The sequence below is a fragment of the Anopheles stephensi genome, chromosome 3 (genome assembly GCF_013141755.1).
Source record: "Anopheles stephensi strain Indian chromosome 3, UCI_ANSTEP_V1.0, whole genome shotgun sequence".
NCBI classification, from domain to species: Eukaryota; Metazoa; Arthropoda; class Insecta; order Diptera; family Culicidae; genus Anopheles; species Anopheles stephensi.
Genome location: NC_050203.1, coordinates 87,869,616 through 87,884,420, shown reverse-complemented (window position 1 = coordinate 87,884,420; position 14,805 = coordinate 87,869,616). Strand labels below are relative to the sequence as shown.

General features: G+C 50.1%; 1 protein-coding gene across 2 annotated transcripts in view; it reads right to left on the bottom strand.

Moving 5' to 3' along the window:
- Positions 1 to 9,896, bottom strand: part of LOC118514091 (protein dachsous) — a 79,798-nt gene extending 69,902 nt beyond the window's left edge. Inside the window, exons 1-2 of one of the 2 annotated variants that reach the window (XM_036060622.1) lie at positions 9,499 to 9,896; positions 7,114 to 7,968 (exon numbers count right to left, since the gene is read on the bottom strand). The gene's annotated coding sequence lies outside the window, so the exon portion shown is untranslated. The other variant, XM_036060623.1, reaches the window with a different exon arrangement.
- Positions 9,897 to 14,805: the final 4,909 nt, after the last annotated feature.

Genomic DNA, 14,805 nt, shown 5'->3' with positions numbered 1-14,805 from the left:
ACACAACGCAACAACAACAAAAAAAGATCAAAACAGCTTCTTCCGGGAGGCCACACCGAAATCCGATGGAAAGAGATGTACGTTGACAGATAGCAGATGGGTTGCCGGTCATACGTAACGAACGCGCGACACACGATCGCCATTTCGCCCCGACCAAAATCGTAGGACTCTTGGACGTAGACCTGGAGAAGGATAAATAAATCTCTGCCGGCGATAAACATCTTCCACCGAATTCTAAGCTTTCAGTCTAGTTTCGGGGTGTTATAGATTTTATTTTTCTCCCTCCGATGGCCCTCCCGCGAGCTGCTCCGTGAGGATAAATAACGGAAAAATGAACTCTCAACGGGTATAGCAAATGAACGCGCACGAGGTCGGTTGGTGGACAAGATTGCGCTTTCCCTGGCACTCGCTGGCCAGAGCATCATAGATCTTCCGGAGCCCGAAAGCAAGACAATAGATCAACCTGCGTGCACGTACGTCCAAACTTAAATGGATGAGTCCAAACTGAGATCAATGTCGAAACGTTTAGCTGACGCTCTTCCCAATGGTTTGCCCCTCGTCGCGTTTGGGCGCACAGACGTAGGCTGGAGTAGGCGAAAGTAGGGAGGAGGGCTTCTACTCCGAAATTACCTACCGGACGATTGCACGGCAGAAAGTTCGGGGCACGGTGCGGCGTGACGCGACATTCCCACGGCGACATTCCTGGACCGGATTTCCCACAACCATCCTAAGTTGGTCGTCCCGCGGCCATCGCGTAATTGGATCTTCAAAAAGTCGACAAGAAATAAATCACTTCCTGCACCAGCACCAGCAACAGCAGCAGCAGCAGCACCAACGTGTACGCAAACGATCTTCATCATCCCCGTAGCCATCGTCATCGTCGCCGTCGTTGGATCGTTTGTCGTCGCTGTTGGCGCGTTACGCTTTCTCTCCCGGCCGCTTCAGCGTCGCCATCTAATCCGGTTCTGGGGAGCCCGGACACACACACACTTCGGCCTATCCGAAGACAAGCATTTTCTACAAGGCCCACGCAGGGCTCGCAGCCCGTCAATCGGTAGCCGGAAATGAAACCGATCGTACCGGAATTCGGAAGATGCGAACTGCTCCGCTGCGTGCGTCTGTGCACCGCGATGGAATTGGCCACAATCAGAAAAACAACACTGCTCGGCAGCAGTTCGGCCTTATTCCTGCCCTCGGCCTTCCCAAACAACGCCTTCTCGAGGGCAATCTTTCATTAATTGACACCGGTTACGATGGAGCACACCGGAGGAAGAACCGATAATCTATACCAGCGCTGAAATGTCACCGGTGGCACTCGATTGATGACGCGACAGGGGCGACCGGGCCGACCGGCAACGGCACAAACGGGAACACAAACAAACGTCAAACAAGCGCGAAGCAAACGACCGAAGGGATCTGTCATGTTGCATTCCGCTTATCTCATCTTCCTGGCGGCGCACTGCCACCTCACCACCCTTCTGCCACCCCGCTTCCCATTCGAGTGATTCGAGAAATGAAGTGAAAATGGAAATTGAGAGCCGAAAGAAACGAAATCGGTAATATCCCTTCGCTCTGTCCTCCGTGCTCCGGCCCGATAGTGTGTTGGCACTAGTAGCGGCAGTAGTAGTAACGGCGTGGCTGAACGGATCGTCGCGTCGATCGACGTTGCGTTGGACGAACCGCTTTTTTTCTCTCCTTCGGCAGAGCACTGCGATTGCTGCGACTGCTGATGCTGCTGCCGCTGCCGCACAGGCCATAGGCCATATGGTTGGTGAGGCGCAGCGGCAGCGATAAATAAACATATATAATCCCAGACAGTAAATAACAAATGTGACTGTAATATTTTATACCTTTGGCATGGGGTTTGCGCTCGGGCCCAGGATCCGCCCGTAGCACAGAGTACATCTCGGTCGTCTTCCTCCGCATGCATCTTCCACGCACGATCCGAGCGATCGCAGCAAGCGGACGGAGTAGTAGGTAGTGTTCGTTCGTCCCCGTTCGCCCCGATTTGTTCTTGGGCTTTGGGTTGTTTGGTTTGGGCCCGAACCAGAGCTGCGGCAGAACATTTCCGCGCGTTGCTTTTGCGATTTGCGTTCGCCGTTTTGGAGAAAGGAGAATCGTGTTGCCAGCTTACAACCAGACAACATCGGTCGACTTGATGGGCTCGCGATCGAGTGGCGGGAAGGATTCCCGTTTCGCTTCACTTAGTTGGCGGAGGTAGTCGGCGGCGGGACTTTGCGAACAACGGACGAACAACAAAATGCAAGACAAAGCCGCTGCACGAACCGGCTAAATTTTAACATTTTCTCGCCCAATTGAAAGCGATCGATGTTCGGGTGCTTAGAAACGGTCGAAAAAATGCATCCGAAATCGGTGTTCTGGAAAGCCTCAGTCGAATATGGCCGTCCGAGGTTAAGCGGAGGTCCAAGTTTGTTGAACGATTACCAGAGCTAATGCATTAGACATTTAGGAGTAAGAAGATCAGACAAATTCCGATCGACTCATAGTTTGAATGGAATGCTTTTGTTTATTCTCTTCCATTGTCAGCATCCGAAGACACTTCTGGCAGGCACGAGACACTACAAGCGAAAAACAATCAGTTGACAGTCTGCCCTTTCACGATGTCTTTCGGTGTTGCTTATCGTTCTACTTACAATATTTGGCTATTCTTAGTCACGAGACACAAAAGATGCCAGAGCACCAAGGGTCGATACTGGTTGAAAGTCCTCTGGAATTCTTTATCAAACCATTAGGACTTTACAAACAATTAAAACATTAACGACTCGAATCGCACTCCAACAGCTCTCGCGATCACTCAAGCTAATGACATTTCTGATGTGCTGATTTTACCGTCGATAAGCTGTGTCCTCTAGCCTCACTGGACGTGGGGTAATGTCCTGAGGAGAGCGTCAATTTGCAATTGTCGCCATCAAACTTCTTATCCCGCTGCAAGCAATCAAGACCAGGCCGGGCGATGATTGCGGCCGATGAAGAAAGGATGACGAACGACGGTCCACCGAACGGTTGATGATGATTGGTTCCGCCATGCTTTCGGCCATGCTAAGCGTGACGAATGGCGGTCCTACCGAGCGGTGTATGTGTGTGTGTGTGTGATTATGCCTCCCGCACTGCTCGCCACCCTCCAAAAAAGACATAAACATGGCCATTTTACGATGCAAAAACCGGAATACATTTTAGCGCAGAACGGTGGGAACGGGTTAGCTAAAAGCCCATATAAAGCAACCGGTGCTTCCTAATGATTTTGATTTGCTTAACATTGGAACCCGGGGAATTCGAGCTGGACGCATTCTAATCGAGCCAGCGAGCAGAGTCTGATGAGTGTTCCACGCGCCCGCCCGTCCAGCCAACGATAGTGGCCTTCCCAGGTGACCTTTGCGAATGGAGCAGGAGAGATATGGCCGATGTTTCCATCGATCGATAGTAAATGGAGTTTCCAAAGTCCAGCACCCTTTGGGCCACGGTGCGCTAATCTTAGGGCGAGACTGGGAAACGGGGCCGTCTTTCAACGCGCGCATAAAACAAGAAACACATGCCCCGGTGTGCTGCGAGCACAATGGGTCGTAAAATCGAAAATTAATTTATTTTTTTCCTCCCAATTCCCGGGAAACGGCAGTGGAAGCAGTAGAAGCAGCAGCAGCAGCAGTCGAAGCTAGGGAACGCAGCCCTCCGAGCCGGCAATTGTTGGCTGCTCACGTCCAACGGTCGCGAGTCCAGAGAATGAAGAAGGTGGCTGTCGGACCGTCGTTAATAAATCGTAAAAAAGAGCCTCGTTGAGCCTGCACATCATATTACAAATTCTTCGTCGTTCGTTCGTCCGACTCACCTTCGGCCGGGTGCAACGGGTCTAGGCGACCGCGTGGAATGTACTACACCTTCGCTTACTGACGTGACGTGGCGTTGGCGATCGACAGCAGAAAAAAGCGTACACAAAATAACAAAACCCTTTCAACCCTTCTCAACCAAACGGCCCAACGGATCGCAACGCACTCCACATTCTTCCCGTAAGGTGGCCCGATCATCAACATCAGGATAGGAGTTTGGTTAGAAAATACTTTTTACGCAGAAACAATAAAAAATACGGCCACAAAATATCTTCAAACGTCGAGCTGGTACGATCCATCGCATGACGACATGCGGCGGTGTGTCCTCCTGATTATACCTTATCCCGTAGTTCCCTCTCATGATTCATGTTCGAAAACGGGCTCTTTTTATGCGCAACCAGGAACACTAAAACAATTGGAAAATGTGAAGGGAAAAGATCCACTCCAGACCCATGTTTGTTGCGTGGATCGAAATAGGAATGAACCTCCCGCACAACTCGGCGGGTAGGGGTGTACCGGATTCATCGAAACCGGAAAGGATGCACATAATAGTTTGTTGGAAACATAACAACCACACCAACACGCGGGTGGGTGTGTTGTTACCTGTGACCCGAACAATGCCGCAGACCGCGACAGGTTTAGGTGTAGGGTCGAGCATTCGATACGATCAAACTGTCAAGCAGGCACAATAATTGTTCACGTTGCTTAGAACATGTTGGTACCTTTTCTGGGACCCTCCAACTCCCAAACGTTAGAAAACAATTATGCTCTCAAGCGAAGATAAACTGTCAAGCAGACAAGGGTGAGATGGGAAATTCAATGTTGAATCGAGTCTCCATTCTCGTCATTTCTAATGACACCAAACACCTGAGATGGAACTAATTTGGCACTAATTTTAGCTCGTCTGCAATCAAAACCGTTGATGATCTGCAATCATAATCTTCACTCCTTTCCGTTCCGTTTGTTATTTCCGCCGATGCGTTTGTGTGTGTGTGTGTGATCATTGCGCCCGGCACACACATTCCCCCAGCCAGTCAGGGATATAAAGCCGCTCGAATTTACTACTATAAAACACAAAATTACCGAGCTTTCTACTCCTTCAACTGTCCTGGTTCTTTCCACCCCTTGGATGGCAATCGGTCGAGCGATGAAAATGATTGTCTTACCGTGTCCTTGCTTCTTTTTGTTGTTTCTCGGAAATCGATTATTTTGTTTCGAAGGAAATATATACAACCCTCGTCGTTTTGTTCCCCAGACGGGACGTGTGTGTGTGTATGAACGAGCATTTTTTACGGCAACGCTATCGAGATGAAGAGGAAGCAATACAGCAGAAGGATCTTCATTATCTTTACCATCGTGAACTGTTCACCGGTACCGGAAGGCCAGCGCAGGCCGACCGTAGTAGCGAACGGAACACATTCGGGAAAAAAGAGCCCAAGGCGTCCAAGGGCCGCCGGAGCAACAGCATGGATTCGCCGGTCCAAATTTCGTCCACCCATCTCAGAACGATGGCTAGAATTGGACCATGTAATTATAGAACAATCAAAACCCTTGTAACATTTGGCCCGTGACGCGAGTCGGCGATCGGTGAGGATCGAGCAATTATAAGCGTTAGCTTGTGTGTGGAGGCATTTATTTCCGAATCATGTTGCTGTGCGTTTCAATAACGAATGGAATATTATGAAAAGTGTAGATAAGCCGTGGTCGCGGACAGGAAAAGTGAGTAAGTTATTTATTTTCCACAAAAAAAAAAAACCTTTAACGACTGGTCGGTGTCACATTCCTAGCCATTCCACCCTTCAAGTCGGCACCAGATGATGTAACACACCCTGGCGCATGCACATGAGAGTTGAGCAAAAACCTTCCTACCAGTGTGTTGCAGGTTGCAGTGCAGAGGCTTCACCACGCCACAGCTATGATTCATGTGATTCGCCAATTGGTACAGCGCGCATTCGCTTTTTAGCGTGTGCAGCGCCCGACGGCAAATGTAGCGCAATGATCATGCCAAATCGATCGAGCAATTAGAACGGCATCGAACGGCATGCTATCATTTAGCGCTCAATTTTATCTCCAAATGGTCCTCCCAGCGCACACACACACACACACTTAGAGGAGGAAAAAACATCACTCACAGAGTGCTGGTTGCTCGATAGCGAGGCTGCATCTCCCACCGGGTGAAGCGTCCCTTTTTTGGCCATTCATTAAACCATGTTGGGCCATCGGGGCGACCGACGTTGGCCCCAGCTAAATGGACAAAACACTTGACTAATTAGTGAACGATCGAATGATTTCTTGTGCCGCGCGACGTGTGCACACACACACACACACACGGCGGTTTGGATTTGCAATCCGCGCCATCATCAATCGAGCAGCAAAGTGCAGATACCTCGAACCACATGGGTGACGCTTGTCAGGGCAATGTGCAAAATGCTTCCAAGCTCCCTTCTCTCCAGGCCCAGCGCTGGCTCACTCGGTCTCAAGATGTGAAATCAGCGAAGGGCGATCAAGCGACGGTGCATCGGTGCAGGGCGAGCGCCCGAAAGGACCATAAAATTTACGATTACTCAAGAGAAATCCCCACACAAGCTGCCAGCCCTCGGTGATGGCTGGGGTTTGCTCTAAACAAATAGAGCCCAACAGTAAAAGGCAATGTTGGCGTTGTCAGCCGCATCAGCTGCAGCGCACAGGTGAGCTCAAGCAGGCTCGTTGCGTTGTGCCGAGCGGAAATGTACGCCAAAGAGTCGCGCGATCTTACACATCGATTAGGACCCAGCGCCCAGGTTCGGAGTGAGTGTGCTGTCGAATCGAAAAGATATGGGTAGATGCGCTGTTTGATGGGTGGTTGTGGTTGTGGACAACCAGCAAACCAAACAAAAAAAGGGGGAAGAAACAGGTTCGTCAGCACCACAGCACACCGGTCGGGGCCCTTTACTTTCGATCGCTGATGAGTGCCAGAGTACGCGGACTGACTGTTTTTCCCAGGGCGATTTTTGATGCTCGGAAGCCGCGGATTAATGTTACATTGTTGCATAGCAATAGAGCGGTCTCAACCCTGCGTCCATCTCGCTCATACACCGATGGTTGCGCGAAAAAAGGCCCTCACGTTAACGCTAAAACTTTGGCCGGTCAATTCTGCAGGTTCGTCGCTTGGTGAACAAATCTTTCGTTGCGGTAATCAACGGGCCGTCGAACAGATCGCATGATCGCTTTGACGTCGGGGTGCGTATGTCCCGGCTGAATGTCGATTGCGTGAAGTTATATAATTAATTACCTTGCGTACAATTATCAACCTTTTCTTGATGAATCTGCTGTGGTTTCTTTCTGGTGCACAAATTCTTCTTCACGCCAAACCACACTTTTCAGAATTTGTGTGCAGGAATATCTCGTAACACAATTTTCGTTTGCGTCGGCCACTTTTTTTTTCTTTGCTTGTATCGCTTACAGGATTTCGCCGTGCGGGAGATGCGTTATCATTCACACCAATTGATCACTTCTTTTTTCATTCTAGCTTTCCTTGCACAATCGCACAACCACAGCTAGGCATTTGGTGGGCCGTTGATTCCCACTTTCGCGAACACTATCAGGGCCACTTGCACTTCACTAGCACTCTCTTCACAATGGCAACATTTTAAGCAAAAAAAAAGCACTCACACACACGGGCAGGAGGTACGCACAATACCATCCCAACTGACACTGGTCATTTTGAGCCGTTTCGTTTCAAATCGTACCTCGACTTTCCCCGCCCTGGACCGATCGTGATCGTCGATCGTGCACTAGTGGCAATCTGGTGGGCATATCTCGAGGGCACTTCAAACACCAACACGCACGCACACTCTTCCCGGATGCTGCTGCGGAATCGCGGCCCCTTTCTATGCACGTTTGCCTCGACTCGCTAGACGACGACGAAGACGACGGCTTGGCTTCACTGGTTGGGTTCACTGCTGGCGATTCTATTTCACTAATTTGCGCTAAACGCACGCGAGCACAACAAGCACACAAACACACAAAGACACTTCACTTTGCACATCAATTTGCATTGCTTTGTCGTTGAACTAAAGCTCCGAACGATCGGTTAGCCGCCGATCTCAACTCATCCTTGAGCAGCAGCACCATCAGCAGCATCAACCTGAAAAACGGCAAGTGGAACTTTCAGCCAGCCGCACATTTTTTTCCTTCCGTTTTTTTCTGTTGTTGTTTGATTATTTTTCTCTCCTGATGCCTGACGACTAGCCGCGGCTACCCATTTGGCACACAAACCACGCACAAACACCACTCTCACGCGCTCCCTCTCTCTATCTCTCTTTCTCTCACTCGCTCGCTCGTTCCTTCTTGTTTTTACTTGACTGAGCCCTGATGCTGCTGCTGCTACTGCTACCGCACGCACGTATCAACCAGCGCCTTGGCTCGAAGCGTGGTCTGGCCAATTTATTATTCTTCCTTGCCCTTCCGTTCTTCCTTTCGGTGACAATCGGCTGCAAATAACTTGCGCCAGAAGCGACACAGGACACGGCGGGAGTCAGGAACGGAAGGGAAAGGAAAGGAAAGGAAAGGAAACAACTCGAGATGCAAGCAGCCCTGGAACGAAACGGCGGACAGAAGACGCAACTGCGCGGAACAAAAAACAAAAACCGGTGCCCGAAGGAAGGCGCAGAAGGAGAGTCGCGAAGAATACTAAAAATAAATTTAATCTCACTCTTCCACCTTTAATCAAACGTACGCAAAATCAGAATGTATCCGAAAAATTTTGTGATTAAAATTCCTATTTGCAGCTACAAAAATTTCCTTTTAAAAAATTCTTGCTCGTATTCAACGCTCGGGCCCCGCGAACGAATGGACCGCTTTTCCTTTGCCATTTCTGCTATTTCTGCGGCTTCCCGTGTGCTGCTGCATCACCCCGAACATTGTGCCCGAAGCACATGGGAGTGCAGGAGCATCCCGCTTGGGCGTATGTTGCTGCGATGAGTTTTTGTTTTGTTGGGTATTTTCCTTAATTTCCAGGCCCAACTTGGGGCTCGCTCGGGTGGTGTTAGGCTCTTGGCGGGTTGGTATGTTTGCCGTCGCTCTTGTTGCGGTGCGAACCATTCCGGATCGGAACCATGTGCAGCGTGAAAAGCGCAACGTTTGGTGTTTTGACCCGACCCGTCACGTTTTCATCTCTGTTTACGGAGTTGTGAGAGACACTTGCCCGAAAACCCCATCGTACACGCTTTCGTATCACACACACTGAAAATGTAACACACTGCAAACTGCAACGATCTTCCACAAACAAACTCTCCTTCGGCACACACAAATTGAGGTTATCCTTGTTGATATCACCACCAACGGCTACTTAGATGGTATCACTGCTCGCTTTACCACATCACAACACAGCCACACACCCCGTGCACCGTAAACCGAGCGCAATCTATTTGCACAGAGCCTCCTTTGATAAGTGGTGCAGCCTGTTTCTAGTTCATCGGCTCCCGTTACCCGTCGTTGCTGGCAGGCGTCGTCCCAGGCACCGGATATTCATACAGTGAACAGTGAACGAGCGCGCGCGCGCATACTCGGGTTCGTCGGCTGTGGCAGCGTTGAAGTCTCTCGTTTGGACCACGCTTTATGCCACACAGCGCGACACGTCGTGCGCCCGTCGTACGACCGAAACTGCTTTGCTCACCGTGTTGTTCTTTCCAACCCCTGCAACACCCCGACAAAGGGTTGATCTCGTTGTGTTGAATTTTGTTGTGGCACTATTTCACTGTAAAACACTTATTGGCCACGAGTTGTATTGGCAAACAACAACGCCTAGCCTTTTTCCGAGCCACCAACACCGCGGTCCAGTGCAGATGCAGTACGCAAAAATGCACAAAACGTAGCGCTCCGCGTGCACAGCGTCGTTCGGTATTTCAACACCTTCGTATTCGAACCACTACTGAACCTGAGGCTGGAGAAAATATTTTCTTGCAGCAGCAGCAGAAGACAATCGTTCCTTCCTCTCCTTCCGAGCGACCCAATCCTCCGGGTTCGCGGAGCACTGACACGCAACCATGGCATCAACACACACGCAACCGCAACTCCATCGGCACGATCGCACACTCACCCCTACACAGGGAGGCCACAGCGTTGGGTCTGTCGCTCGCACACAAGACAGAACTCGGTACGGAAAGAAAGATCGCTCCGGTCGGGTGTTTGTGTTGGTGCCGTTGGACCTGCTACGCTGAACCGGGAATGTCTTAAGAGATCTGTGGGCCGTACTTCTTCGGTTTCGTACGTGTGTGTTTGTGTGTGTGTGCGTGCAATGGGAAAGCATCATTCCTTGGGCATCACCGCGAACGAAGCCAAAGGGGGTTTGGTGAAGGAATCGAATTGAAAAGCCAGCTTGAGCGTTCCGCTCGCACTGGTCTGCCCTCTCGTACGACGTTCGTAGGCTGTCAGGCAAAAGGTTCGTAAGGTGTATGAGTTCTTCTGGTCTGGAGAAGATCAAACAGAGCCAGACGAGAAATCCGATCCTCCTAGAGCCCTTCAGAGATCTTTAAAAACTGGGAATGTGATCGTACGTTGAATTGTTTGCAGTACTATGCACTACGCAGGATAACATTCTTAAAAAAGACTTGCAGTTTTCCCAAGTATTTTCCACCAAAAGTTCTTTTGAAGTGATGTTTGTAATATAAAATACCACTCCAGAGATTGCATCGTTTATCTCACACCGTCAAGGAAGCTTCCCGGTTCAAAGCATCCAGAGAGCGAACCTGAACATTAGCGAAGCTAGACCTCCTTCTTTCATTTGTCGATCAACTCAACCAACCCCCAATCTCTTTCTCTCACCCTTTCCGCCTTCTCTCACCCTCTCGCTCTTGCTCTCTCTTTCTTTCCTTCGTCCACTGGTCCAATCCAATCTTTTCGCATAAGATCAATTTGATGGGAGGAAAACAAAAGAAGTCAAAAAAGTAGTCATTAGCTGGGTATGCTGTTAAAATGTTCACTCTGTAGGTATGCGTCCGATCGCGACCCCCAGAGCCTGCCTGTGTGTGCATGTGTATGTATGTGTATGTATGTGTGTGTGTGTGTGCGCGTATGCATGGTTGCCGCATACACACAACAAAGCGACCACTCGATCGCATCGATGCAATCGCGATGGGGATGATGTTAGTGTTGGGGTGGAAAAATAAATGTTTCAATGACCAGTTTTTCGTTTCGTCCAGGTTCGGGTTGCCGCACTAGCAAACGGCAACGGTATGCCGTATGTATGCCACAGCGCGCGCTCGGTTCGCTCTTGCTCGATCGTGCTCTCGACACTTTTTGCCGCTGGTTTGGTGGTTTTGGAATGCTGCCGCCGAGACCCACTAGTAAACAGACACAGGCGCGTACACATGGCCTGGATGGCGAGGAGTTGAGCGGAATGGAGTGGAGCTGGGAAGCGAGAAGGGGTTAATGCAACACCTGAATGTCCTGAGCGCACATTACATTGTAAGGAGAGTCTTCGAGCGAGGAGCTTAAATTGAACAATTTGAGCATCATTCCACATAGACACCTTGTCCTTTTTAGGGTTCTGGTTTTCTTCCCTTTTTTCGGGAATCCTTTGCCCAACGAGCGATCGATGGGAGGGCAAGCGAGAAGGAGAGAGAGAGGGAGAGAGATAGATGAAGATCGAGGTAAAAAAAAAACTCTACAATCCAACCTGTCCACACGAGGCACACACACACACGTTTACATGAGCCTGTGTACGCGATCGTGGCCAACTCCAAAACACTGATCTTGCCTCATCTAAACAAGTTTTGTGCGCTTCCATCTCGCTTTTCCTGCTCTCATTGCCTGCTCTTTCTCACTCACACAGTCCCACACACACACACACGCGACATTCGGTCGCTTGCTCGTTCGCATTTCGCTTCGGCATTCAGCGCTTTTGGACGATGGACAACATTTACCCTGAGATTGTGTGGTTAGGTTTCCCAGAAACAGGTTTGCCCCTTTGCGCAGGTAAATGATGATTTAAAAAACAAAACTACCCCGAGAACCTCACAGGGTTCAACACCAACACCAACACACCATTCGGCTACGCATTAGATGCGCATACATTCCTGCCTTCTCTCTCTCGCTCTCTCTGTCTCTCTCTCTCACTCTTACTCTCTGACTCTCTCCTTGGCTATCCCGCTCTCGCTCTCTGATTTTCTTAGTCTTAACGTAAGGGGTCGTTTTAGGGGTTGTAGCTGCCTGCTCGAATTCGGGTTCTTGGTCGGGTTCTGGTTCGCGGTGCCGGGGCCTACACAAACCTCCAAGTGCCTTTTAAGACGCACTGTATGAAATACGTTATAATAAATGAATACATGTATCATTATTACAAAACTGTTTCGGCACCGACGCCCACCGCACATTCCATTCCTTGCGCCGTGTCTTGCGCTCGGTTTTCAGCGCTCTTCGCGCGGGTAAGGCCACAAGCAACGGAACGCATACCGAATCACGCAGAGCGGTCCTAGGACACGGTCCTTGTTCGATTTGAGATGCTATCCTTGTGCATCTTGTGCAGCCAGTCAGCGCGAGATCTCTCGGCCCCTTGTGCTGCCGCTATCAGTGTGCGTGTCGTTTAAATGCCAATATATTTATAAATGCACATTCAGAAGTCAGAAAGCAATCACTTTTATTAGCTCTTCATGGTGGTAATCGCACGGCACGGCAAATTGAATTTTGCGAATCCCTCGCCGATATCCGGAGATCCGATTACGACCTCGCGCTTCTTCGATCTTGGGTTGCCTAAAGCGGGCTGCCGCGTCTAAAGCTCGTCTACCCATCGCGTTCTTGGTGGGCGAAGCAGGAAGGAAGATGGTGTGTGTGAAAGAAAGGGGGACAAAGAATGAGAAGTTTTAGTCCCGAACGGAGTTTGATGACTGTTTTCTTAGCAAATCAACCGCAAGAGTTGGAGTAAAAGATGCTTTAAAAATGCATTTCTCTCAAGAATACCTGGTTCAGAACAATGCTTTTGGCAAAATTATTTTTCACAATTTAACGTTTCAATATTAGCAGGACCATTTTTGATATCTTTAAGCAGTCGGGAACGAGCTGCACGCGTTGAAAGCATTGCATTTTGTGTGTCCCGTTTTGCGCTACCACTATTGCGCATCACAGCCACAAGTCCGACGTGGATGGCATTGGTGCCGATGATGGTGATGATGGTGATGATGATCGCGACAATGATGGGAGTCGATCATGGGGACACCGGTCTTGCTGTGGTCGTTCGATAGCTGCACGCGGGACAGATTTCCCCTACCACTCGGTCCCAATTTACAATGCTGACTGTCATCAACATCATCATCATCGTCAGCGTCGCATGGCTGCTGCATCGCGAATCATAATGCTGCGCTCCACAATATGCGAATGCTGCGTGGAATCGGACTTATTTCCCCGTACGAAGGTGGACTGGACAGCGAGATGAGGAGATCGTGAAGCAACAGCAACAGCACAAAAAAGACAGCCCGACAGCACGAGAAGAATGAGCGAGAGAAAATGCTAAGAAAAGTGAACACTCAAACCCGAACTTATCATCGCAACAATCTTGCATATGTGGCGAAGTGTGAGAGTTGCCCCATGGGTACATAATTCCGTCCCCGCGCTCCCCCTTTTTCCCACGAGGGGTTTCCGCACTTTCCCCCTATCTCACCCCTTTTCCTTGTCCCACCTTTCCTCGCCTGAGACTCTGGCTGGCTGGGACAGTGGCCGTAATCGCGATCGTTCGGCTGGCAGGATGGAATTTATAACCTTTCTTTGGCTAATCTTGCTGCTTCGGAATTGGCCACAGTTCGGACAACTGCTTCGAGGTGATTCCGCGAGTTGACATGATTCAGCATGATACGCAAGCCCTGGAAGTCCGGATCCAGCCTGCATGTTCGTCCTTGGAGGTGCTTTAGGGACAGAAGGAAGGCAAAAGACATCGCCTTTCTGCCTACAGAACCATCGCTCCAACATTCCTACGACGTGGTCAAGCGTAATTTTTAACACATTTCGATCGCGACTGATTGCGCGTAAAGTACCTCCGGGAACCCGACCGGTGCAAGGTTCACCCGGGCAGGCGAGTTTCGGTGGTATTACAATTATTGCGGTCCGCTCGTCATACTACACCGAACGCGCTAATGGGCTCTCAAACGCTGCCGACCACCGCGAGGGTTTTCGTTTTCTTTTTTTTTTTTGGGCACTTGATCGGCCTGTCTGTGGGTCGGCAGCATTTGGAACATGATCTTCAGTGTTTTCCGGTGCATGATGCGGCAGACGCTACACGACGCTGATTAGTGAGCAAACAAATGGCCAACAAATCTAGCAAGAGCACAAGACAAAAATCCCGGAATGGCGTCGGCTCGGACCGGAATTAGTAGGCTGCCGGAGCCGGCTGAGAAGGGAGAGAAGCAAGCCAAGACAAAGGGAGGATCAAACAGAATCTACCGCTACCGGAGATGTACCGAAATTCCCGGACCTCCCGGACACTCGGGGCAGGTACTGGGACGAGTTTCGTTTGATCCTTGCGCTTAGCCGTGTACGCACCTCTCTCAGGATCTCGGATCGGATCCAGCTTCGCGTTCTGGTCCAACACATCCACCAAGCCTGCAGAAGAAGCTGCTCTCAGGAAGCGTCCGGAAGCACTGTATGCATGCTCAGGTACACACACACACACACACACACACACACACACACACACACACACACACACACACACACGCGGGACCACAGTTCGCCTAGGCAAACATGGAACACCGATCAAACAATCAACATGTTTGAAAATGTGTAAGGAAATTCGTGCCGTCCATCACTCGGTCGGTCGAGTCGTTCGTGCATGAACGGATGCATTCGGTGGTCTGTTTGTTATGCATGCTTCACAGAGCAAAGATTTTGGATGATCGGTGGCTGTGTAAGTATGTCATGTGGTTGTTTGCATTTGAAACGCTGCGGAGGTGAAGATCATCTGAAGATCATCTGCCTTCGATCGCGAGACACGGAGTTC